The following is a 25,042-nucleotide window of genomic DNA, read 5'->3' as shown; positions in this document are numbered from 1 at the left end:
CTTTATACATAAACGTGTTTAAATAAGTTTGGCTTGTCTTTAAAAAGCTTACGGTTTCCAGAACCCACAGGTTCATCTTTCCTCTGTCTTCACACTAAATGTGTCCTTCTCACTGGTGCACTACACTACAGAGAGACTTGTGGTGCTGTACAGATTCTAATTTTGCTAGTGTCAGCAATCTACGTCTAAGAGTAAATGTATTAAAAGATGACCTGACAGCCTATTCTTTGAAAGGAACAGCACAAGTTCCACCAAATTGCTGTATCTGTATAAACAGATTGCATTTTTTTTTCTGTGGATTCATTTATTTAAGCTAACATTGGACATTCTGTATTGCTGTGCTTCTTCCTACACCCATTTCCCTCTATCTCCCCCTCTACCTAGTTACTGGAAGCAGTATTTTTCTTCTTTTAGGTCAAGATTTCCACTCAGCACATGATTTGGCCAGTTTCCATCAAAAATCACTATCTGCACATCTGCTAACCAGGTCACACTCCTGTTCTGCTGTTCACACTGGTGCCTCCCATCACTTACGCACTTTCCCCTATAATGCAGTTGCCTCAAAGGCTGACTGATCTGTCTGCAGTTGTCACTAACAACACTGCAGAATTGTCACAGCCAGCTCAGGGAGCTCAGCCAGTTATTTACATGCAGCACATATGAAAGCCCATTCCCAGCGTTTCAATGCTCCTTGTTCAGCATAGACAGTAGCATCATTTGGATCTGCCTGGTATCTTAGAGACAACTTCTTATATCACTTATTTCTGCTGCTGGAAAAAGTATTTAATTTGATCAATGTTCCAGTCACCCAAGTGTGAAACAGAAATTTCTAACTGGATAACCCTGATTCCAAGAGTGGACTACCCCACTGTATCTCATTTTCCCTTTAAACCTCAAGATAAGAGAATTACTGTACTGGAGAAAGAGCTAGGAAAAATACACATCTATTTAGACACCCAGATCTTCATTCTGGCTATGTTAATAAACCCCAGTGGTGTTAGCTGAAGCCTGTGGAGTTTCATTATCCAGGCCATTTGAAGAGCTGTTCCACACCGGTTTGCATGGTGACAGTTGTACTTGATACAGGAATATGTGCCACTTTCTTAAACACCATCAAGTAAACAAGTACCAAAAGCTGCAAGTATCTTCAAAATCAAACCCAGTTCATTTGCATCTGCAAGCAGGATTTCCTAACTAGGCAAGTCAAGAAACATGACCAGTTCCTATGGCAGGTTCTAGGTGGAGAACTCCCAAACTATATTTTAGAGACACGTGGAGGTAGCCACCAAAAACTGACATTCATTAAATCAGATGCTGCTATTAAACACCCGGTACAAATATCCCTCGTGAAATTGCATTACTTTGGTCTTACACCCCTTTCTTTACCTTCATGTTTGCTATTTTCCTTTGACAGATCATAAGAACCTGAAGATAACTAACCAATACTCAAGTACTCTTAAAAATCAAGCACTTGTCAATGTCTGCGTTGACAATGTTTATCATACTGTGGGTGCAGTCTTGACACATGTGCAAGACAAAAGAATTAACTGAAGCAGAAAGCACTAACTGCATTTAGAAATGTGTGTAATTTCAACTGCTAGTCCTTCTATTGAAAAAAAGACTCCCAAACTCACAAGTCAGATAAAAGCAGTCCTATTATTTCAGTCACTTGAATATGAGAAACCATGCAACTTCAAGACAGGCTCTGCTTCTACTGAGATCAGAAATACTTAGTAACAGCTGCTTTGCAATACTGCATTTATATTGATTATCCTATGTCATACCAAAAGATACAAAACAAAAGAATACTCCATCCCTGGCAGTGTTCAAGGCCAGGCTGGACCTGGCCTTGGGTGACATGCTTTAGTGTGAGGTGTCCCTGCCCATGGCAGGGGAGTTGGAACTTGATGATCTTAAGGTCCTTTCCAACCCTAACTATTCTATGATTCTATGATTCACCATATCTAACAGGCCACTAAAAATTAACCTAGTTCAGATACCAAAGAATATGATCACAATACCCTTGGAAAGCATCTGAATTTTTTTCAGTTATGTTTCCTGTACAAGTTCATCACTATGGACTTCTTATATCTTTATGCGATCAAGATGCACTTTACATACATACGTCTTTCATGTATGTTATATACTACTGTGCCACATCAATGCTGCAGGAAAAAGAAGCAGTACTTGTAATCATGTAAATAGGCACAATAGGAAGTTAGCAGGTTTCCTTCCCCTCTGTTCCCAAGTGTTCATCTATTAGCCTCATGTCACTCACTGAAGTACAGCACACTTACGCTTATACTTATCCCTTTTAACTTTCACACTTCAGAACCTAAGAAGTAACTGTGTTTCCAGGCATTGGACATGACACTTGATCGCCAGAAACAGCTCCACTTCAGCCACTTACTTGGCAGTATCAGCTCCGCTGGTTATGAGGGTGTTAATCAAAAGCTCATGTCCATATCTTGCAGCCACGTGTAGAGGGGTGTTACCATCCTTATCAACACAGTCGATTTCCCCTCCTGCAAGAAACGTTTTCATACCATTTAACACTGAAAGATTAAGCATGAATCAGTGACCACAAACGTTATTTCTCTCTAGCGAGTGCAGCATTACCAGTCCAGCCACAGAGACACTATATTTCAGAGACCAAGAACCAGCACACAGCAAGCTGCCAGCTGTCAGCCACTGGTACTGAATGTGATCTGGCAGCATCACCTTCACCTCTCTCTCCAGCTACAGTGATGGAGAAAAGTGGTGGCAAATAGGTGAACAGGATGATATACCACGGTCAAGTATATGATTCAGACTTGCTGCTCATCTAAAGGCACAAATGGATGTATTAAATTAAACTAGCAAAATAAACTGCTGAAACTATGCCCTCATTCATAAAAGCACTGCCACTCAGCCTTACCTGTAAGACGTGTTAGAGTTTGCTCCAGAGGCCAGCAGGAACACACTACAAACAACAAGCAGGTTGTGTGCCTTTTCTGTGCCTTACCAAAGAACAACCAAACAGTACTTAAGTAGAACTGCAGCAATTTAAACCTGTCATCTTGTGGTTTATGCTCACAAGCAGGAAAAATATATTATTTCTTTCTTCTCTGCCACAGCTTTTGACACACACAAGACTGCCATCTGGCCCTTGTTTTCTTGTTGGACCAAGGAACTGTAACTTTTTCAGTCTCTCCTTGTAAGTCAGGTTTGCTGCACTCCAGCTGGCTCACATCCTTCTGGAAGTGAAATGTCAAAAGCCAGAAGCAGTACTAGAGCTGACATCTCCTAATGCTGAGCTGAGTAAAATGATTAGTTCATGCCCGCTGGCTACACTCCTATCTATAAACCCCTGTACACTGCACAGCACCATGTACACTGTTGACCATATTTCTAAGCACCATGGCACTGTTGACTTGTGGTCATCACAAGCTTCCAACCCTCTGCAAGCCCCAGAACCCTTCCTGAGGAGCTGCCACTCACTCTGCTGTTGTCATTCTTAACTTGTTCAATGGATACTCCTGCTTGTGTGGGATCTTTGCTTTGCTTTACTTGCATTATAACTTCTGTCTCCAATTTTACAGGATCATTTTCCATTCTGAATCCTTCTGCTAAACTAACAGTCTCTTCCAACTTCGTGTTTTCTCCAAATGTTAAAAGTGCATTTTTCTATTCCTCTGTCCAAGTTGTTAATGAAAATACTGGATAGTTCCAGATCCAGGAGGGAAACTGAGCACTGCCTCACTACACCTTCCATTTCAACAACAATCCATTACTAATCTCTGAATGTAGTTTTTCAACAAGTTATGCACCAACACTGTGACATTTTAATACCCCACTGGTTTTCTATGAGAATACTTTGTGAAAACATATAAAAAGTCTTGCTAACATCAGGACATTATGATACTTACTCATGTCCACTATACACAGGAGATAACAGGCCATAACTCCAACAAGAAGAGTTCCACTAAAGCATTATAAAGCATTTTCTAACTGCAGATAAAGGTCAGTGAAATGCTGGGACAGTTTCCCTGGGGTGACAAACATTACTTTCCCACAGAAAACTCAGAGGACTGTGCTGTGATCACAAAGCCTACTACCCTGCAGCAGATGAGAATTAGGATGTTTTGGCGTCTTCTGCTCTTGAGCAATCCATGCCAGATATTGCCCACTCTTCCCCAAGTGAATGATGTCAGAATTTTTGGCTGACCTATGTGAAATTCTCCAGCTTTGCTTTTTCACCATTTTTAAAGATAGGTGTTATATTTGCAGCCTTCCAATTTAAAGGTAATCAGTCCTTCCTCTACAAGTCACTAGAGACAGCAGCCAGGAGTGGAGAGATCCTTAGCCAGCTCATTAAGTACTGTACAACGAAACTCTACTTAAAGTCATTGACATTTCTCTCTTCCACGATATCCCACGGCAATGAGGCATAAAGTCACTTGCAACCAGATCTGTGCACAACACTAACATTAGAAGGACAGCAAATGAAGAAAGAAAGAAGTGAACCTCAAGTAGCTTGAAGAAGAGTAGAGAAGCATGAATGACAGGTGAAGAACTTCCAGTCCTTTCACACACGAATTCAGCAGAGAGCAAACAACAGCTCTAAGTCAGAGGACCGTATTTGACTAAAGAGCTAAAAAACCGCACTAAAGCAGTTTCCTCAGTTTGCCCAAACTCCTTTTATTATGACTATTTTACTTATGCAAGAAGAGATACTACAACAGTTTGCATGATGACGTGAAAGAAGCATGATGTACTGAAGACCTCCATTTTAACGTACAACTGTGTGTAAATATAGGTGTCACTACATTTACAGAGTAACTGTTCAGCCATTTTCAATATCTCACTTAGGTTCCAAGTTAGGGATTTTGGAAAACAACAGAACCAAACCACAAACCACAGACCATCCTGTCTGGTACAGTGGCCAAAGCTGGGAAGCATAAGTAAACAAGCAATAATAGCAGCCTCTGTCAATCAGAAACAGGCCTCTGCCAGATCTCCAACAACAATATTTGTTATACTTTGTAGATTTCTTGGACAAAGGAGATACCTGATAAATGACTGATAATCAGGAATCCTGGCTATGCCAGAACAAACAGGTTGGCACTGGTCTACCCTCCTGAGTATTTATTCAACACTTAATGAAGACAGTGGCAAGGTGTAGAGCTAAAGGAGGTGAGAGAAATACAGTTACTGAGTGGAGGGCAGAGAAAATGGTCCGAATTCTAACAGCACCAGGGCTCTCAAGGGAGAGCAATGATTTTTTTTTCCAGTTTTTAAGTAATTTGAGAAAGAAAGTTGTGTCTGCTTCTCAGCAGAAGACCCAAATACAGCTCTGAACTCTTGTTTTCAGGTTAAGAATCACAATAGATCAGCTGGACCCCTGTCAGCTGGAGGAATAAGAGATTCTGTTAACAACCAAAATCTCAGCTTGTAATGACATGCTGGAATGAGAGCTGTCAGTGCAGCTCAAAGCCAGAAGCTGATGGAGAGCTAAGCAGCTCTCAGAGCAGACCTTTGGCTCCCTGGGTGAGAACAGCTAAACACTGCAACCTTGGAAATGCCTGATCTTTTGGAGAGTCATTAAACAAGCACAGAAACTCACCGTTCTGAATGAGGGTCTGCGGACCGTGTGAACCTCCCATGGACGGCTGTCATGTGCAATGGGCTCTTCCCATCCTTACTCTAACAGAAAAAAACAGAAACCCAATCATTTAGCATGTAAAGTGGTGGTAACAATTTGAAGTCTCTCAGCTCAACATCCTACAGACAAAACCTCCACTGGCTTCAAAAATCGGCAGGACTGAAGCTATACATGATGATAAATGCAGAAGGTACAAGCATACAAGTAAAATAGTTCCTCAGCAATGAGTAGCAAAGGGGCTGGAGTAGAGCATGATTTTACAGCCTGGCTGTATACAATACATGCTAGAAACTACAGATTTATAACATATTATCCTTTAATATTATTTTTAAGCAACATTTCCAATTCAATCAATATTTTCCCTAACAGAGGAAGCATAAAATTAAGTAGGATAGTCTCTGAGGGATTCAAGAACTATATCCTGTTTATCAATCTGCATTTTATAGATACATCCCAGAATAAACCCCATTATATTAAAAAGTTCTGGTTAATAAATTTCCATGCAATCAAAAATAGGATGCCTACAAAATACCATTAGAAAACAGGGAAGGCATGTGAAAAGAAAGGTACAATGAGTAAAGATTAGTGTTTTTGGTTCTGGAGAAAGATACTGAGATAGGGGAAGCAGAGAAGCTGACAAAACAGCAAGGAAAAGGGTAGCAGTCTCACTACTCACATCACTTTGTGCTTATTGGCATGGGGATTTTGCATTCCTTGGCTAACACAATCCCTAATTTCATTTTAATAATTCTGAGTTTAAATAATGCACTGACTACTGATCTAAAGGGACTTGCCAAAGACATTAAATGCTAAGAGACTGGTTTTACAGATGTGAAACTGAAACACACAATTTAAAGTACAGCAGTTAAAATCTTATATGAACTCAGAGATGTCAAGTCTTGCATTATGCATACCAGTACCCTCTGTGGGTTAACAGCAAGGCCCTTTCAGCTTCATTAAGATGCTTCAATTATATCTCAAGAACATTCAGATATCCTAAAAGAATCAGACTTCATAAACTCAGGCTCTAAACAGGTAAATAAGCAACCTTTAGATTTTACTTCCCCAGGAAAATCGAAAGGAACTCTTTAGAACCAGGTTTAATTAAATCCATACTGTAGGGGAAGGAAAACACCAGCAAGTAAGTTCCTTCACTTACCACCACTACCCAAGATAACATTTTGATAGAGCTCCTGGAACTATATTTTAGTAGTGACTTATGCCTTCAGGTGAGTGGCTAGCCTAGAATTTCAAGCTGTCATTATATTTATCAAGGTACTGAGAGCTCCTCTGCTGGGAAGCAATCTCATCCAAACACCTTAATGATTAATTTCCTCAGCATCACTCTACTTCCATCAAGGATTTAAAGCCATGCTGCCCTTGTTTATAGAGTTTCCAGTCTCCTGAGATACGCAAAATGGGACAAAGTAAAACTAAAGAGCCACAATGCAAGTTTTACCTGAATATTAACATCTGCCCCATTATTCACTAGTAGTTCAAGACACAGTGCTCCATGAGTAGAGGCAGCAGCGAAATGCAAGGGAGTGAATCCATTATTATTAGGCTGATTTACATTAGCACCGTAGTCAATCAGCTCATTAACAACAGAATCCTGACCATTGTAACAGGCAATGTGAAGTGCAGTATTTCCATAGATGTTCATTTCATCAATCTGAAATGAGACAAAGAGACATAGTTAAAATTACAGACATAGCTAACCATTTTACAAACACATCACACACTGCAAATGGAAACAGCTGTCGGCTTGACCTGTCACAGGGCATATGTCTCACCAGCAAATTTCATTGACAAAAATATACTCCCAAAGAGATTAATTTGGAATGCTTCACCTTTACAATTATTAACTTTTTATCCTACTGGCCATTTCTAAAAGCCAGTATGAAGCTTACACTGATAGCAGGGCTATGTAATGACAGTGATGATGACAAAAGCTGGAAAGCCTTCACATGTAAGTAGGATAAATAAAAAGCTCACAATCTTTATTAAGAAGTAATTAAAACACTGACTATAGAATTTCTGTGAACAGAATCAGGCTTAAGAACTCTTTTTTACAGATTTCTTTTGGGAAGGGAATGAAGATGTCTGCGTTAAGGGAAGGTGAAACTGCACAGACATTTACACTTCAATAAGAAACCACTTTCGGTAACTCAGCATTATAAAAATGTAATTAAGATTATATTACTTCTTGATGACTGGCTTTGTATTCAACTGCTGTTCTGTAAAATAGGACAAGACAGATTGTACAAAAGATCCAGCAGTGACGTGAATACCCTTCCACAAAATAAGGCTTCTCAAAGATCACATCCCCAGTGGCGCAGAATGTGGAAGTTAAAGGTAGCTATGAGCATAGTACTGGTAATAACAGGAAACACCTATTCCCCTTCAACTGCACAGTGTAGAGCCTGTGAACATGGACTTCTGACATATTTTTGGCAGTTGAAAATACCATGGCAAATGTGATGGCTTTATCTGACATCTCTGATTAACCAGTGCAGGCTCTCTGGTCATCTCACTGCTGCTTCGAACCACTGACTTGACAATATTACACTAAAAGAAGTCTGTGCTCTGAAAAAAAGTTATTTTCCAGAGTTAAAGCAATCTTTTCCTTCCCTCTGTCAGCTGCAGAGGAAATACAGGTCCTAAACTTAAACAGCCTGAACTGCTGTTTAGCGAAGTTCGCAGTGTATATGTTGAGAACAACCATTCATCATATCAAGAGGAACACTGAGCCAAGGGAAATTTCATTATTCCATCTTCCTCTACAGGAACAGCATGTATTTCCTGATTTCTTCAGCAAGGTGGCCTGGAATTTACTGTCCATATCAGACACTTTATTCCAGAATGTTTCCTGGCTCTTGCACTAATAAACCACATGAAGCACAAGGTGGTACAGAGAATGGGAACAATTTTCTTTAGAAGATCTGCCAATAACTGCAGCAGTTCTAATAAAGAAGAAAATAATACCTCAAATATGGAGCAATATGGAAGCACATTACCACATACCTCTACCCCCAGGTTAAGGAGGTGTTTCACAATGTTAATCTGCCCATTGGATGCAGCTGCATGAAGTGGGGTGTAACCCTTCTTGTCTTTACAAGTCACTTCTGCACCATGATTAATCAGTAAGGCAACAACTTCCAGGTGACCTTCAAAGATGAAAGATAGTTATCAATGAATATATCATCCCACAGCATCACTTCTCCCAGATTACTTCTTTCTTGTTAATGCATTGCCCATTTTGCTGCTGTTTCACAATGCTGTAAGTTTTATAAGGGGAAAAAAAGCATTTTTATAAGGGGGAAAAGCCACAGTTTTATAACAGGAAAAAAAAGCATTTTCATAGATGTTCCTAATCCTTGTCAAGAAATCCATGCATTCACCATCACCAGATGTGTCAAATTTCTCCTTCCTGCATTAGTTTTCCAGTCATTAAAGAACAAAACCACACCTCTTTTCTATTTATTTCTCTAAAAATAACAGTTTGAAGTTTATTCTCCCTGTTAAGAGAAAGAACAGTGAGCACAGGAGCATGACAATACAAAACAGCATCCTGTTGATGTCATCTGCAAACATAACTTCTAACACTTGTTGGTTTTCATTAGCAATACAGAATAACTGTAATAAATGGTAAAAATGAAGGCATCTTTTCTAGCACCACTGAGGAGACAAATAGCTAAATTTCAAGGGAGTGCAGCATTTGATCCAAAGCCTACCAATACAAACACAAGATTTTCTACTGAATCCACTGATCTTTGGATCAGGTTTTTGACTTTTCAAAACTGTATCATTAACAAAAAACTGTGCAAAAAATCCTGACTACAGGTCTAAATATGTTTGAATCTAAAACTCGTAGTCTGTACATACATACTCAGTTTGCAAGCTAAAATAACTGCAGTAGCCTCATTATCACAGAAATTGAGAGCTGACAGCCAGATCAATGTGACGTCTGTCTTCTGGAGTGAAATGCCTACCGCTGACTTAGGACTTCCCTATAGAATGTAGGGGAAGACCTAAACACCTCAAAATGGAACTTATAACCCACCAGTATCTCCAGCTTCCTCTTCCTGAAGGCCTCAAACCAAGTGGCCTGCTTTCCATGATAGTGCCCTAACCACCAATATTAAATCAAGGCTAAATGAGGAACAGTCCTTACTGCATCACATTGAAGCAAAGCTGTCTTAGAATTAAAAATCTATTATAGCAAGCAGCACATAAAGTTGTGCACCATCTGAGTTGTACAGCACTTTCCTGACAGGCAATTCTGGTCATGTGCAGGACCCAGGAAACCTTATAGACAAAGTCTGAGGTGCCCCAAAGACATTTAAGCATTCAAGAAACTACATGAGGATAAGATGCTTGAGTCTCATTATCTAAATTCTGTCCAAATTACACCACAGACTCCTAAATAAACATTGCTAATTTAGGCCTTAAATGTTATCTAAATATTTGGAAAAGTACACTATGCATACTGAAAATAATGAAGAGCAAAAGAGATGTGGAACTGCACAGCGCATGTAAGTCCTTTTGCCTCTACAGAGTGAAGTTCAAAGCTCGCTAGTTCAAAAGCCAAATCACATTCATTGGCAAGAGACCCTCCATCTGTCTGTGTACATCAAAAAAATGCATAATACGCTTTCCCCACAGTTTGAAATCTCCTATTGTCTCACTTCCAAAAGTGCTAAGATTAACATCAAGATTAGACAGGTCAGATGAAAGAGTTGCTGGCTGAGGGCACACAGCACCTCACCAATTATTATCTGGAATACACTGCTTGGCCAACAAAAGCTCTTGGACAAGTGTGACTGTTATCACAGGCAATCTTGTTCTGGTATTTTTGAATTATAATGCCCCACTGTAATAAAGTCTCCTTTAACTTGAAAGAAATGATACAGTCAATTGATTTAATTAAGGAAAATTTGGTAACGTCATTGATGTTTTGAATAGATGGATCAGTTGTTCTCGTCCCTTCTGGAATAAAAGACAACAATTGTTCCTAACAGGAAGAAAGCCTATGAAGCACTTCCTAACAATATCATAACTTGGCTACTTATAAACATAGATAAACAGCAAAATTTATGATTGCATTTATCTGTATTTTCTATAAAGTCATTTTTAGCAAAACTGAAACAAATACAACAAATATATTTTTTTCAAGCCCAAATGTCTCAGGCTGGAATTAGAGTCAGGATCAAAAGCTCAAAATGAAAAAAGCAACACAAAAAGAGCCACAATTAATCATGTTAGAAAAGAAATCACAGCCAAGTCCTCCCCAGCTGTAAAACCATAAATGGACAGTGTGTATTTAGACCAGCTGAACCCTTCCCTCTTCAGGGTAAATATAACACTCACTTTCCATGGCCAGGTCTGCTATTGTGCATTTTAAACGTGTTGTTGATTTGTGAACAGGAAATTAAAAAGAAGGAGCAACACTGCAAGCCTTACCCATGTATGCTGCCCAGTGAAGAGCTCTTCTATCCTTTTTGTCAAAAGCATTGATGTTTGCTCCCTTGGCTAAGAGCAAGTTCACCATCTAGAAGTAACAACAAGTAAACCAACCTGTAGATCAACAGTTTATAACAAATAATTCCAGCAATAAAGTCGGGATCACAAAATCCTGCATCTGAATTATTAATCTGTGAATTACACAAATACTGTTCAAAGCTGAGTACATTAATGAGAGGGACTGGTGATGGTCACAAGTAAGCCAGACAAGTTCTGTGTCCAGAGAGGGGGCTGAGAGCATGCAGGGTGCTGCCTACACCAGTGTGCTTCAAATTCAGCTTGGCAAACAACCTGTAAGCAAAGCAGGCCTGGAAGAGAAAACACTGCTCCTAAAACCAATTTAAGTGGTTATCTTGTGGATTAGGACAAGATTCCTCCAGATGATGAGGTGACAAACCCTAAAATCTGCATGATCTTTCAACAACGAATTCCTATTTCTTGGCATGCCCTGGTGATTTTTTATTAAATTCCCATGTGCCATGGTGGTGTGGAAAGGCACCAGGCTGCTGCATATGACACTGGCCTTTAAGACAGCATTGCTAGAAGGTGAAATGCTGCTTTCCCCATTGCCAATCATCCAACGTTAAACATAAGAAAAGTCGGGGGGGAAGAAGGGAATCGAATGGAAAACACATTCAACAAATGTCTTTTTCAGCAAACATTCTAAAATAATGAATTACAGATCTAGGTGATTATATTCCTCTTGTGCACTGCTTTGCCACAGAGATAGGCTAATAACAGCATACATTCAGCTAACATTTATGATATACTCTATCCAAAAGCTCAGGAGCTCTAGATTATGATGGTTAGACTCAAACTTTACTATCTCTTTCCTACAGTGCAGTATTTCAAAGGCCAAATACCATCATAATTCTTTAGGAACTACCATTCCTCTTCCTTTTTTAGTTACAATACAACTGATCAACTTTTGTTGACAGAAGCCTACTGGTCAAGTCTAAGAGTTTTTATTCCGTATCTAGATCTTCAGGTGTGGAACTGACATACGGGATCCTTGCACCTGGACCTAAAGACATTAGCAAAACCCTTTACACAGGGGCTTCATTTACAAAATTTGGGGTTTTTCATGTAGAAACAATAATTAGGCTGGAAGGCTTTCCTTGTATAAGATAAGTAGAAAAACCAGAAGCACAATTTTTAGAAGACTAATTAGAAAAGCAGACCAACTGGAGCTCAGGTAGCTGAACACTTCTTCAGTATGAAATGAATCCACTGGCTTTCCCTTGTTGTTCTATCACTCATGTTCATCGGCAGTCAAGCTCAAAACAGCCAAGGACACACCTGAGTAACCGGTCTGTGGCACAGCCAGCTCTGCAAGTCTACATACACACCTCATTTGAGTGCTGGCTCTGCACATGTACTTTTCCAGGCACTGGCTCATTTTGGCAGGTAGGAAACCTGTCACACAGTTTGGATAGCAGTTGAATGACAGGATCAGGGATATGGGGCTCAGTCTAGACCCAGTCACAGCAGGTCAACTGTTTGAACTGGGAAATCAACTGATCAATTATGCTCTCAAACAACTCACCTCAATGTGGCCATTCAGCGCCGCATGGTGCAGTGCTGTCCGCCCACCTCGGTCAGAGGACGTTGACGCTGCTCAGCATGGGGATGATGACCTCCGCACACTTCACTGCCTTGTTTGCAGCGCCACATGCAATGGTGTCTGCCCAGTTCTTGTCCCGAGCATTGACGTCAGCAGAGTGCTTAATCAATACTTGCACTGCTTCCTGCAATGGCAACACAGTTATACCCATGCTTTCTACAAGGGCATGTAGTGACAGGACAAGGAGCAATGGTTTTTAAAACTGAAAGAGGGGAGATTAAGATCAGACATTAGGAAGAAATCCTTTACTATGAGGGTGGTGACACAATGAAAGAGGTTGCCCAGAGATGTTGCAGATGCCCCATCCCTGACAGTGTTCAAGGCCCAGACTGGACAAGGCCTGGAGCAACCTGTTCTAGTGGAAGGTGTCCCCGGCCATGGCACAGGGTTGGAACTGGATGAGCTTAAGGTCCCTCCAGCCCAAACCATTCTACAAGTCTATTGCAAAGCAGTTTGAATAAATACACGAAACATCTTCTCAGTATCTCAATCATAGTACCTACGCATATCATTTATGCATATCAGGACATGCCCAGGAGGAGGGAAAAAGAACATTACCAAAACAACCTTCCAAGCTAGTGAAATAGTATTATTGATTCAAATGGCAGAGTGCACATCACCTCTGCTCTCATTTAAAGCAGTACCCTCATAATCAAACTTTCCCAACTTGGTTTTCAGATGTACCAAAACTGCCTATGCAGAGAGCTCAGTCTGTTCAGTTGGTTAACCTTCAGTACCTCCACCGTCATAATCACGCTCTCACTGAAGAAATAAATGTACTATTTGAACTCACTGTCACAGAGACTGTTTACAAAATAAAAAGCACAGGATTTTGGACAGTAAAATCACAGCAAATTGATGTAAGTTTTATTTATAAACAGGAAAAAAGAGAAAATAAAACAGAATATGTGAAAACAAGATTTTAGCTCTGCAAAAAACATGAGAATCACAGGCAAGGGTATATGCTGGTGTCCCCAAGTTAGCATTAGCATTCTTTCACTCCCTAAGGGCTATGTACAGGCCAAGGGTCTTCACTGCACCATCCATTCTGTCAGCCTGAGACCAAGAAACATCTTTTAAAGTTAATTTTTGGTTTAAAAGTGAATATTTCCCAGTGAGAAAATGTCCTGTTTTCTCTTGAGAGGCTGTCTCACTGGAGAACTCACAATTAGTCTTTTCTGCTTCTATTCATGCCTCCACCATTGAGCAAGTCAGATGGAAAAACAAGGCTCTCTTCTAAACTACATTTTGTTTCTTCCTTTTTCCCCCACAAACAGAATACAAAGAACCACTGGGACACGGTAGCATTCAAGTAGCCTTGTCTGCTAATTACTACTCACAGCTGGTAAGTTGTGATGAAGCAGGGGAGAGCCTTAGTCCTACATAGTACCTTATTCTTTTGCCATAAATTGAAAAGCTTTCTGGAAAGCCCAGCCAAAATCTTAATGAATGACAAACACATACAGTGTGTTTATACAGCACTTTAGTATCCTGAATGGCCCAGGAGAGTGCCTGCAGGCTGTAACAGCAGTACATCCATTACTAGGAGTTTTAGCTCTTTATCCTCAACCGATCCTCAGCAATTTCATTTTCTACAGCCATCTCTCAAAACTGTCCTCTTAACAGATTTGTTCAGTTAGCAACACTGCATCTCCCTACACCACCCAATAATGATTTATCACTGTGATATCTCAATAGGATTTTGTGTTTTTAATTACAGGTCTACTGTTCTAAAAGTCATGTAAATGTAATTCACTGGAGACCTGCTCAGCTGGGACATGAAGTCAGCAGGAAAATTCATGCACTTTGGCTCTTAATGCAGGAAATCTAACAAACAAGTTAAAGGAGAATTTTTAGAACTAAACAGTAAGGAGTAGAAAGTATAAGCTAAAAATATTTGGACTTAAAAAAACCCAGCAACCATTTACACATTTTTGTTTACTTCTACATATCCTCTGCTCCACCAGATTTGGGATCCAAATGTTAAAGTGCTTATAGAGAAGTCTAAAATTTATTGCTTGTGAGAGCATGAGTGATCCCTTTTTATTAACATATCTAAAAGTGCATGAGGTCCACAGCTATGAAGTAAGCCTCCAACAGCTATCCCGACTTATCAGTGCAATCTCTTCAAAGCATGTAAGGCTGAAAGCTGCTACATCCATTAACAATAGTACACAGACACACCTGAGGGCTGCTGATTTGTAAATAAACATTGGAAATACTTAAAGCCGACTTGAAAACTCATTAAGTCTTAAGTAAAAATAGGCTCATGCTTTTAATAAACCTATAAAAAAGTGCAAAGAGACAACATCTGAATCCTTTCTAGTAAGAAAGCTTTTATCGATAATAAAACTTAAAGCTTGTAGGTGACCATTCTAAAAGCAACTGTGCTCACAGGCACTTCAAAAACAACACTGAGCGCTACTAGTCAACTTCTGGATTATGAATTCCTCTTCTACTATCAATGTGAACTATAACTTCACCTACTGCTATTGACTACTATCACTATCAGTTTCACCCTATTATACTGAAGCTGCACATTTGTTAGTTTGTGTAGTAAAGTAAAAGCAGCACTGAAAGCCCCTGCAATGCTGAGTCTTGCTTCAAAGTTATTACCAAAAGTAGCAATCATCATACAAATAATAAGGAAAAAGACCAGGAGAAGAAAGCTATGTGTGTTTATAAAATACACAGCAGACCATGAAAAGGCATCAACGGCTGGTGCCTTACCCTGCTGCTCCCCTGTTGTACCTGTGTACTCTGAGGTACAGAACTATTGGCACAATGAAAGGCAGTTTCTCATTGTGCAATTGGCCTTCAGCTGACAAAGAGTTAAAGATGAGAATAAACCCACAGAAAGACATACATTTTCTGTTACAGCTGTCACTGACAATGAAAATCACGCACTCTGACACATCCAGAAAAAGAAACCAACCACAGTGCAATTCCTGCATCAGGAAGATTGTGGCTGTGTTTTAAGGTTTGAGTCTGACCTTTGTTTTCCAACATGGCTTTTTGTATTTTGCCTCATTACAGCATTCATACTCTATCAGATATTCCTTTCAGAGGGTTTCAGTGGATGCCAGCAGCTGGGAAGCTCAGCCAGCAGCCAAACAATGCCCGAGTTCAGAAGCGAGCCCAGGATCCCTGCCTCCAGGCTTGGCAAGCGTGGGGACTGTTACAGAGGTGATTCGAGTCCATCAATCTCTGGAAGATAGCCACCCTCTGTCTCTTTTACAACTCCTCCCCTCGTCCCCAGCAACCAATTTGGTCTGCAGTTGGGCTCACTGTTAGCTAAGTAAGTATTAGAAGGATAAAAGTACACAGGGAGGTCCAAAATGGAAAGCCAAGAATAATGGTGCAGTTGAGAACAGTTATGCCTGAACTGCATTCCTGATACCTACTGCTGTTCCTTTTTGAGATAACAATGGAAGAAGTACAACATGATGCCAAAAGACTTCTAGTTGTTAAGCAGAAGAAATATGGGCTAACCCTTCTTTATGCATGAATCAAATGCATTAACAGAAAACCTAATGGATGCCTGGAAATGCAATTAACTAAAGCAAACTATGTGGTAATATGTGTTGGATCACATACATATCCACTCCCTCCTGGCACACGCATAGCATGCACATCCATCTGGATTTATTCCTCTACTTCACCACTTAAAGATGATGTAGCCCCTGCAGACTTGTCCTGGTTTGAGCAGTGGCAGTCATTTTTTCTCCTTCTTGGTAGCTGGTGCAGTGCTGTGTTTTGACTTTCAGGCTGAGAACAGTTGCTGATAGCAAGTATGTTTTGAGTTACTGCTCAAATGTTTGGTTTGTTCAAGGCCTTTTTCTGAGCTCATGCTCTGCCAGGGAGGAGGGGAGGCCGGGAGGAAGGAGAGACAGGACACCTGACCCAGGCTAGCCAATGAGGTATTCCATACCATAGGATGTCATACCCAGGATGTAACCGGGAGAGACCCGGAAGGGCTGGAGCTCCGGGGGGATGGAGGAGGTATCGGTTGGTGCTCAGTCGGGCAGGGTGGGGTGAGTTATGGGTCGGTGGCTGGTGAGGTGTTGTATTCTCTTCACTTGTTATTGGCTTTATCATTATTATTTGTAGTAGTAGTTGCAGTAGTGATTTGTGGTATGCCTTAGCTATTAAACTGTGCTTTTATCTCAATCCGTGGGGGCTACATTCTTTGGATTCTCCTTCCTAACTCTCCAGTAGTCGGGGGAGCAAGGGGGGGAGTGAGTGAATGAACTGTGCGGATTTGGTTTTAAACCACGACAAGACTCTATCCCATTTCTGTCCTGGTCACCCACTCCAGCTGACAGCTGCTCAGTATGACTTGCTATGGTAATGTAAAGCATTCCACAAGGTGAAAGTCAACCACATTTAGGCTTAAAAGCAGCTATAACTAAATGTAAAAGCTGGCCTCCAGCTGCAATGCTAAAGGCCCTGCACACTGCAAATGCTTCCCTGAGTGTGTCACCGTGCTACTTACTAGAGCTCTCAATGGTTTGTTTTTACCCCCAGCACGGAGTTTATGTGCAAAAGCAGGGTAACCAAATCTTACTCACTTCACTTCTTGAAGCAACTGCCCGGTGGAGAGGAGTCAGCCACATATTGTCCTTGGCATTAACACGAGCACCTGCAAGTAAACAGCAGAGGTTACATCCATGTTTTGGGTGCGACACCAAAAGCCTTGCCCAACTGTTTCCTAGTAACAAGAGCTGAGCTGTTTGTGGTACTCTCAGCACTCCCCATGATTCTCCTGGCACCCCTGTTCACTTTGGAAAGCGTTTCCAGATCCTGCATAGATAGGAGTTGAAGTGTGATTCAGAAAGAAAAGAATTGGATAGGTCAGACTATTATCAGGAACAGCTTTGTTTACAGGACACAAAAGAAGCAAGATTAGTTGCAGGAGATTACATATGTATGTATGTACATGTATCTCTATGCATATGCACTTTTTACATCAACTGATAGTTGGGGAGAAAAAATAAAGCAACCTTTTGAGCACTGCTGCTGTCTGCAGACAGAATGAAGGGAACAACAGTCTCTTGTTTCCAGATCAACCAGGCAAACCACTGATAGATATAACTGCTTCCCTGCTTCACAAATCTTGCTGGGGTTGAGAAAACAGGACCAGGAAATGCTCAGGTTGAGGAGGAAACTGGGCACTTACTCCCTCAGCTTCTGCCTGTGTTATTCAGCAAACATCAGAAGATGATGAAGGATGCTACCCATTCGCCTTCTGTGTGGTTCAGTGCTAATGTGCACACTGACAAAGACAGGATGGGGGTGGTTTGCCAGGAAAAAGGATAAAGGAAGAATATTTAATAACTACAGTAATCCTGGCTGGCTGCAGACAAAACCAAAAAGATGCTGCACATTTGTGTGATAAGGCAGATTTCTGTAAAAGAAATATTAAAGCTGTTCACTGATGTGATACCCCAGAAAGGAAATCTTGTAAACAGGACTAGAGAAGCTGATTTTAAAAAGAGCTCAACCTGCAAACGTTGTATCTCTCTGGTCTGCAGATAGCAGTACTAGTCTGAGAAGACTAGCACATGCAGGAAACATTTAGAAAAGCATCAGTACATAGTGAGGATGAGTATCTGCACTTCATGAACAAAGGGAGTCTTGAGCTTCATTTTGCACAACTTAAGTGCATACAAAAGCCTGTAATTAATAAATCGCACTCTCTGAACCACAAATACTTTCCAAGAGCTGTTTCTCAGGAATATTAAGGGGCTTGCCTGTGAATCACGGTGGTTACTGGGAATTGTGCTAGACATCCAGAGAAGAAACAAGTTCTTTCGTATTTCCACAAGTTGGGATATAATTTTTTGGCTGCAAGGAAAGAAAGTCACTTTCCTAATTACTGCAACAATTAGAGGCAATCCTCTGAACTCACCTCAGAACCTGGTACCTGGTGGTACAACCTGCCCTCTGGAAAAACACCCTTTAAAAAATACAAGTTTCAAAGAGTTTTCTATGAATCTGCCCAGGCAAAGAAGCTGTTAGCTTATTTTGTCTTTATGAGAAGGACATTATGGTCAATGCACATTAGTATCCTGCCCTTTGCCTACGCTGCCTGAGGCTCTAGAGGCATTGGAAGGCAATAACCTTCACCATCAGGAAGCTGACAGGACACCAAAGCTGATTTGGCCTGGTAGATGTCTTAGGGATGCAACTTGTATGGATTAATTCCTAATGATTGCCAGCAAATACCTCTTTTCAGGTTTAGAAATTTACTTTGTATTTGCCTTGGGGTTTTGCCTTATGTTCTTAACTAAGGTTTCTTTTGGTTTATTTCTACCATTCACCAACTCCTACAAGCAGATGGTTGCAAATCAGAAAGGTTTATGTGTGGAGTAGCAAAGCGTGACAAACATCATTCCTCAGTATTCCACATCTCCAACAGCACTGGTAAGCATGAAGATGATTAGAAAGCCCAGGGAAGTGTCTCCATCAACATCTATTCATGTTTTTCACTGATCCACTTACCCTTTGTGAAGGTGAAATATTTGCCAAGAAAAGAGCTATAAAACATTAAAAGCAAGATAATACCAGTGTAAATAAAATAATACACAGCATGCTGTCAGCCTTTTCTTCCTCACCTGTCTTCCGCATCCCTTTACCTCTCTGTGCTTTGGGGCTCTTCATGTGACAAAGTGAAATTGCTCCCACATCTTTGATTCAATGCATTGGTTGAATACATTTGTGATTTCTGTTTTTAACGAGCTGAACAACTCAGCTGTTACAGAAGCTGCTGCTGTCCATTTACTGAGGTGCCCATCTGCTGAAGAGACATTGTAAAAATGCCAAAATGCAGCTTTTTGGTTCCCAGCAGTTCCTTGCAGACAACGGTTAATGACAGTGAAAAACCTTCACCAGCACTGATGCAGTCCTTCAGGGACAGAAAATATCTGCCATGTTAAAGGAGGCACCCGGGGAGCAATGCTCATGTGTTCAGAAGTGTTCTCTACACTTCACGAACTTGAGTGCCCTTCCTATGACAAGCCAGGGGACAGCTCTTTGAAAGCACTGAATAACAACAGGAATCCAACTCTAAGTCCTCAAACATGCTAAAACACCTAAAATGAGCTGTGTCCAAAAATCAGAAGCTTCAATCTTCAAATCCATCTCACAACATTTCCCCAAAGTCACCCAGCAATTCAGTGTCCCTCTCTTCACTCTAGACCGAGTACTTTAAGCATGTTTCAACACACTTCCTACAATATTCCATGAATTAATCTGTGTATTTATAAGGACAAAGAGGGCTGATAACACACTCAAATTGGTGTATATGTTATCCTTCATAGCATAATCTTCCTTGGAAAGATAAGCTGCTTTAAAGATTCCTTTAACATCCTTCCAGGTAGCACAGCACCCACCCACCCCATAAAATATCCAGTTAGGAAGAAATCAATCCACAGTAAATCCTTTTCTCAGCCCCATCTTCTACACTCTGCCCTTGGGAGAGCTCGTACCCTTGGGACTGAAGGAAGGGCTTAGCTGTTGGATTTGCTCTGTGAGGCTGAAGGAGACACCATAACATATAATGTTACAGATAAGATCAACAGAGCGGAAACTTTCTGTAATCCACTTTTCTCTAATATGGCTGTTTTGTAATCTTTGCCATCCTTCACTCTCCAACTTTTCTGCCAAAAGAGGAAATAAATCTGAAATTGCCTCTGTTCTTCTGAGATCCAAAATAAACAACCTGATGTTGGCTTTCAGGAATAAAGTTAGCATCTCTTTATCCCGACCAAAGTACAATTTTCCATCCAGGACATCTGCCAAAGCCACAGGTCTAATAAATCTAGATTCTACAGCCTAAATCTCCTTGTGAGGAACAAGAGGTAAGGAATTGAGCTCAAACATTATGTCCTTGGGCACCAGCTGAAAGCCCAGGAGGGGTAAAGGCACCAACACAAATGAGAATGGAACTTGTATCTGCCCTGACAGTTCTTGTACATCCATGACTGTGTCATCACACAGAGCTTCACTTTTGCAAGTTGGTTGCCCTCACCTTTCTCCTTGACAAAAAGGAGGTGAAGGAGAAGTACTCAAAGCTTCCTCCTTTCATGCATCCTGGAAAAACAAACCACACAGCACAACTGCCCAGTTTGAACCACATGATTATGGATCAGACCTTTGAGGTGGTGAAAATCTACCTAGCTCTGACATTTAATGGGCTGAGGTGATTCATACCAGTGATCTGACACTCTCTTCTATCAATCCAAACAGAATCAATTTCACTACCTAGAAAATCATTTCTGGTCTGTCTTCAACCACCTGGGAAGAACTTTTATTCATTAGACACTACATTTATTTGTGCTGCTATCCGTTCATGGGCCACAAATCTCAGAATGTGCATATTTCATTTAATTTCTCTCCTGAGCCCTGTACAAAATGCAATGGATTGCCACTCCTCCTAACTTCTCATGCTGAGAATATTATTGACTCCAACAGCAAGCATTTATGTGCTTTCTCTCTGTGAAAACAAAGTTTTCTACTTATGTAACTAGATTTTATGATCAGGTTAATCCCTTTTGATACCCTTTTACTAATACAGCATACTGAATGAAGAGGTGAAGCAAACAGAAGTTGTCTTTGGAGCCTAGCTCATAGAGAGATCACAATAACAAGAGGTGTTTATAATAACTCATAAATCTGCTCCTCCAAACCTCAGAAACCTCCAAACCTGCTCTTGGATACAAGTACTCACACTCATCATGAGTAATGATACTTCAGAGATTAAAGGACAATGAATAGGTAGAATATGCAACACAAGATTAATTTTGACTCAAGCTGAGCTAGTTGTTGAAGATCCAGACTGAACACCAGCACAGTTCCATTGACAAAGTCCAATTTTTAAGAGCCCACATTGTAAGTTTTTCACACTCACCTTGACACATAAAATGCCCCCCAAGATACATCCTCTGCATTTTAACCATTGGTAACCAGACAAACCCTATAGTCTGTGGATGACACTTTGTCAGTGAGATGCTGGAGCTAAGTGTCCTAGAAGAACACTCACTCCCTCGTTAGGAATGTGAACGAAACCAAGAATGTTCACCATGATATGATTTATGCTATTGGGATTCAATGAAGAAGTGGGCAGAACGGCTTCACCTTTTTCTTTATGTGGATATTGTATGTGCTGAAATTTGCAACACCTGAAAAAAGACACTGTTGCTGCAATCTTCTCACACCACTGTGGAACAACCGTGCACGACAAACAACAGACACACACTGCAAGAACACATACCCAGATTAAGTTTATTAACTCTTACCTACCAGTGAAGAACATCAGGTTTGCATTTAGCATACTGAAAACTCACCCAAGCATTACCTGTTCATTTAAATCACTCTGCTGACACCAGAGTTACAGCAGAAAAATCTGATATGTGATGTCTGTCCAATTAGTTACCCTCATTAAGCACTCAGACAACTCAAAACCCCCAAAAATGTACAGAGAAAATGCATAGCTACAGCAAACTGAATTCTCATTTTCTGCCTTCTCCATGTGTGCATAGGCTGATAACCCAAAGAAATACCCATGTGTGGTTTGCATGTGCCCATTAACAGCTGCTCGACCTTGGAAATTGGCTGGTGCTCTAAGCAGGGATTGGATCAGGTAACCTCTAAAAACCCCTTACAGCCTGAATTTCATTCTAGGACTGGAGGCTGGAAATGAGCAGGTGCCTCAAATCACCAGACTGACAGTTCTGAAATAACTTTCTAAATAAAAAAGGAGAAAGAAAAGCAATATTTGGAGAACCAGTCTGATAATTTGTGAAACCAATCACACACCAAGGCTGCTGTCAAGGGGTGAGATATTTGTACCATAAGGTTCCTTTCAATCCCACATTCTAAAACCCCTATAACTTTAGCCTTACAGTTCTCCAGTGTAGAAAAAACCTGCAAGCACATCCAGGACTTTGCCATGACCTGTGTTTACTCCTTGAGAGGTGTCTGCTTTATGCTTTGTTCTGACATATTTTGATCATGTTTTCTGTCACTACAACACTCTGGGAACACTGTTTGATTTTTTTGTTTAGATACCTCCTACTGCACAGTTTCTATTCTCCAAATCAGTTTCCCATCTCTTAGACCCACATTTCTAATATAAAAACCACTTACAATTCATTCAAATTCATTCATAACTTTTTTGCTGTTATTCCATTATAATTTTTGCTTCAGAGAATTCGAATTCTTGGCTTGTATTCCAGGACGTGAGCCTGCATTTCAAATGCGTACTTCAACAAGCCACAAATACTGTCAGTTTGAATGTTTAGAAGTTTAAGAACCTAGTTGCTTTCTTGATGAATTCCCTCAGTCATGGTGCGTGTTTTATAACTCTATCACCACATCTAAAGATATTTTCTAAGCCTGCAACAACTGCAACCAGAAGCAGACACTGGACAAAGCTCACTTGTGTGCCTTGTTTGGTCTTCCTTGCAGCTTTGTGATTAGCTACTTTACCAGTTAGTAACAGTGAGGGGTACTACCTTACCTGACAAAATGAGAAGCTCGATGATGTCTGCATCTCCCAGGAATGATGCAACGTGAAGGGGAGTTCGTTTCTCGGCATCCTACAAAACCATAGATTGTACAGTTATAAAACATGATAAATAACTACAAACGTTAGTGCTAAAGAGCAATGGATGTGTAGATCGCGGTTATTTTTCTGTGTGTATTTGTGTTTATAATTAGAAATGCAACCTCAACTAGTGCAAGAACAAACTTCATGGTCTGAACAACACATTTCCTCCCAATAAAACCTGACTTTTTTCTATCACTTGGTTCCACCAGACCTGTCAGAGACCTCATCTTTACTCTGATACCCCAATTAGAGGTAGACAAAATCAAATCTAAAATGAGGAAAGACATCATCCTTGGGTCTCTTTTGGAAACTTTTTCCACTGTAAGTATTGCAGTGACATAATTCAGATGCTTTTGGACATCAGACTTTGCAATGCAGTTTGCACTAGCAATATAACACAGGACTCATCAGAAGGACATCTCTGGAGAATGGTTTGAATCACATGTAAGGACAAGATGCAATCCCCTTAGGTCTACAAAGGTTCTCGTACCAAGCTGTCTACAGCAGCCCAAAACGGAACACAAATAAAGAAAATATTACCGGTCAGATCTGTGTCTTTAAACTTAAAATTGTTAATAATCGTATATACACCTTCTGAAATACACCTACTTTTATTCTGTAATTTTCAGCCTTAGGGAGTCACATGTTCACAATTTTCTACCTTCAAGAGGTGTAAATGCAGTGTTTATAGACCCAGAAAAAAAACACCTTTCTTTTACTGCTTTAGTCAGATGATTCCAGAGCACAGGCCTTTAAAAGAAACTGCTAAACACTGTAATATGGGCAACAACTACTAATACCGATAATCATGTTATTTGATCCATGTTTTCTACTGCTAAATGTTTCTTTTCAGTTTCTCATTAATACAAAGTAAGTTCTAGGAGACTTATTGTCACGGGTTCAGCAGTAGCTCATGCTCTGCCAGGGAGGAGGAAGAGATAGGGCACCTGGTCTGGGCTAGTCGGGGAGGTATTCCATACCACAGCACATCCTGCTCGGGGAGGGGACTGGAAGCTGGCCAGGAGGGGAGGGGTTAGCTCTTCTCTTCCGGGCTGGGCTCGGAGAGGGAACTGGAAGCTGGCCAGGAGGGGAGGGGGGAGCAGGGAGCTCTCTCTTCCGGGCTGGCCTCATGGCGGCGGGTGGTATCGTATTCTCTCTCCCTGTTTGTCTCCTCTAACATTGATTTGTTATTGGTAGCAGTAGTGATTTGTGTTATACCTTGATTGCTGGACTGATTTTACCTCAATCCGTGGGAGTTGTATTCCTCTGGCTCTCCTTCCCATCCCTCTGAGAGTGGGAAGGTGAGGGAGGGGGAGGGGAAACAAAAGGGGGAACTGTGCAGATTCAGTTTAAACCACGACACTTATCAATCAAACTTCCCAAATCACAGCCTACCAGTATTAACCTGGTAACAGATTCACCACTTCCTGAAAATGATAACAGCACAGAAACCTGCTGGTATTTAAACTCTCTCCCTGAAACATAACTCTGAGACTGTAAAATAAAATATCACTTTTAACATACCCAGGAGGTCATCAACTGCAAGCTCTTTTGAACGCCTTCAAAATATGCTATAAATGTGGACAAATCAGTGCAGCAGAGCCAATTGTAATGTGAATGCTGAAAACTGTTTTCCAGC

At 40.7% G+C, this 25,042-nt stretch overlaps 1 pseudogene; it reads right to left on the bottom strand.

The window, feature by feature from the left end:
• LOC117438483 (serine/threonine-protein phosphatase 6 regulatory ankyrin repeat subunit B-like) overlaps window positions 1-23,386 on the bottom strand; it is a 66,818-nt pseudogene extending 43,432 nt beyond the window's left edge.
• Between the last annotated feature and the right edge of the window lie 1,656 nt (window positions 23,387-25,042).

Source organism: Melopsittacus undulatus, unplaced genomic scaffold (genome assembly GCF_012275295.1).
Source record: "Melopsittacus undulatus isolate bMelUnd1 unplaced genomic scaffold, bMelUnd1.mat.Z mat_scaffold_357_arrow_ctg1, whole genome shotgun sequence".
In the NCBI taxonomy this organism is placed as follows: domain Eukaryota; kingdom Metazoa; phylum Chordata; class Aves; order Psittaciformes; family Psittaculidae; genus Melopsittacus; species Melopsittacus undulatus.
The sequence above is the reverse complement of the archived record's forward strand: the minus strand, read 5'-3'. Positions and strand labels throughout refer to the sequence as shown.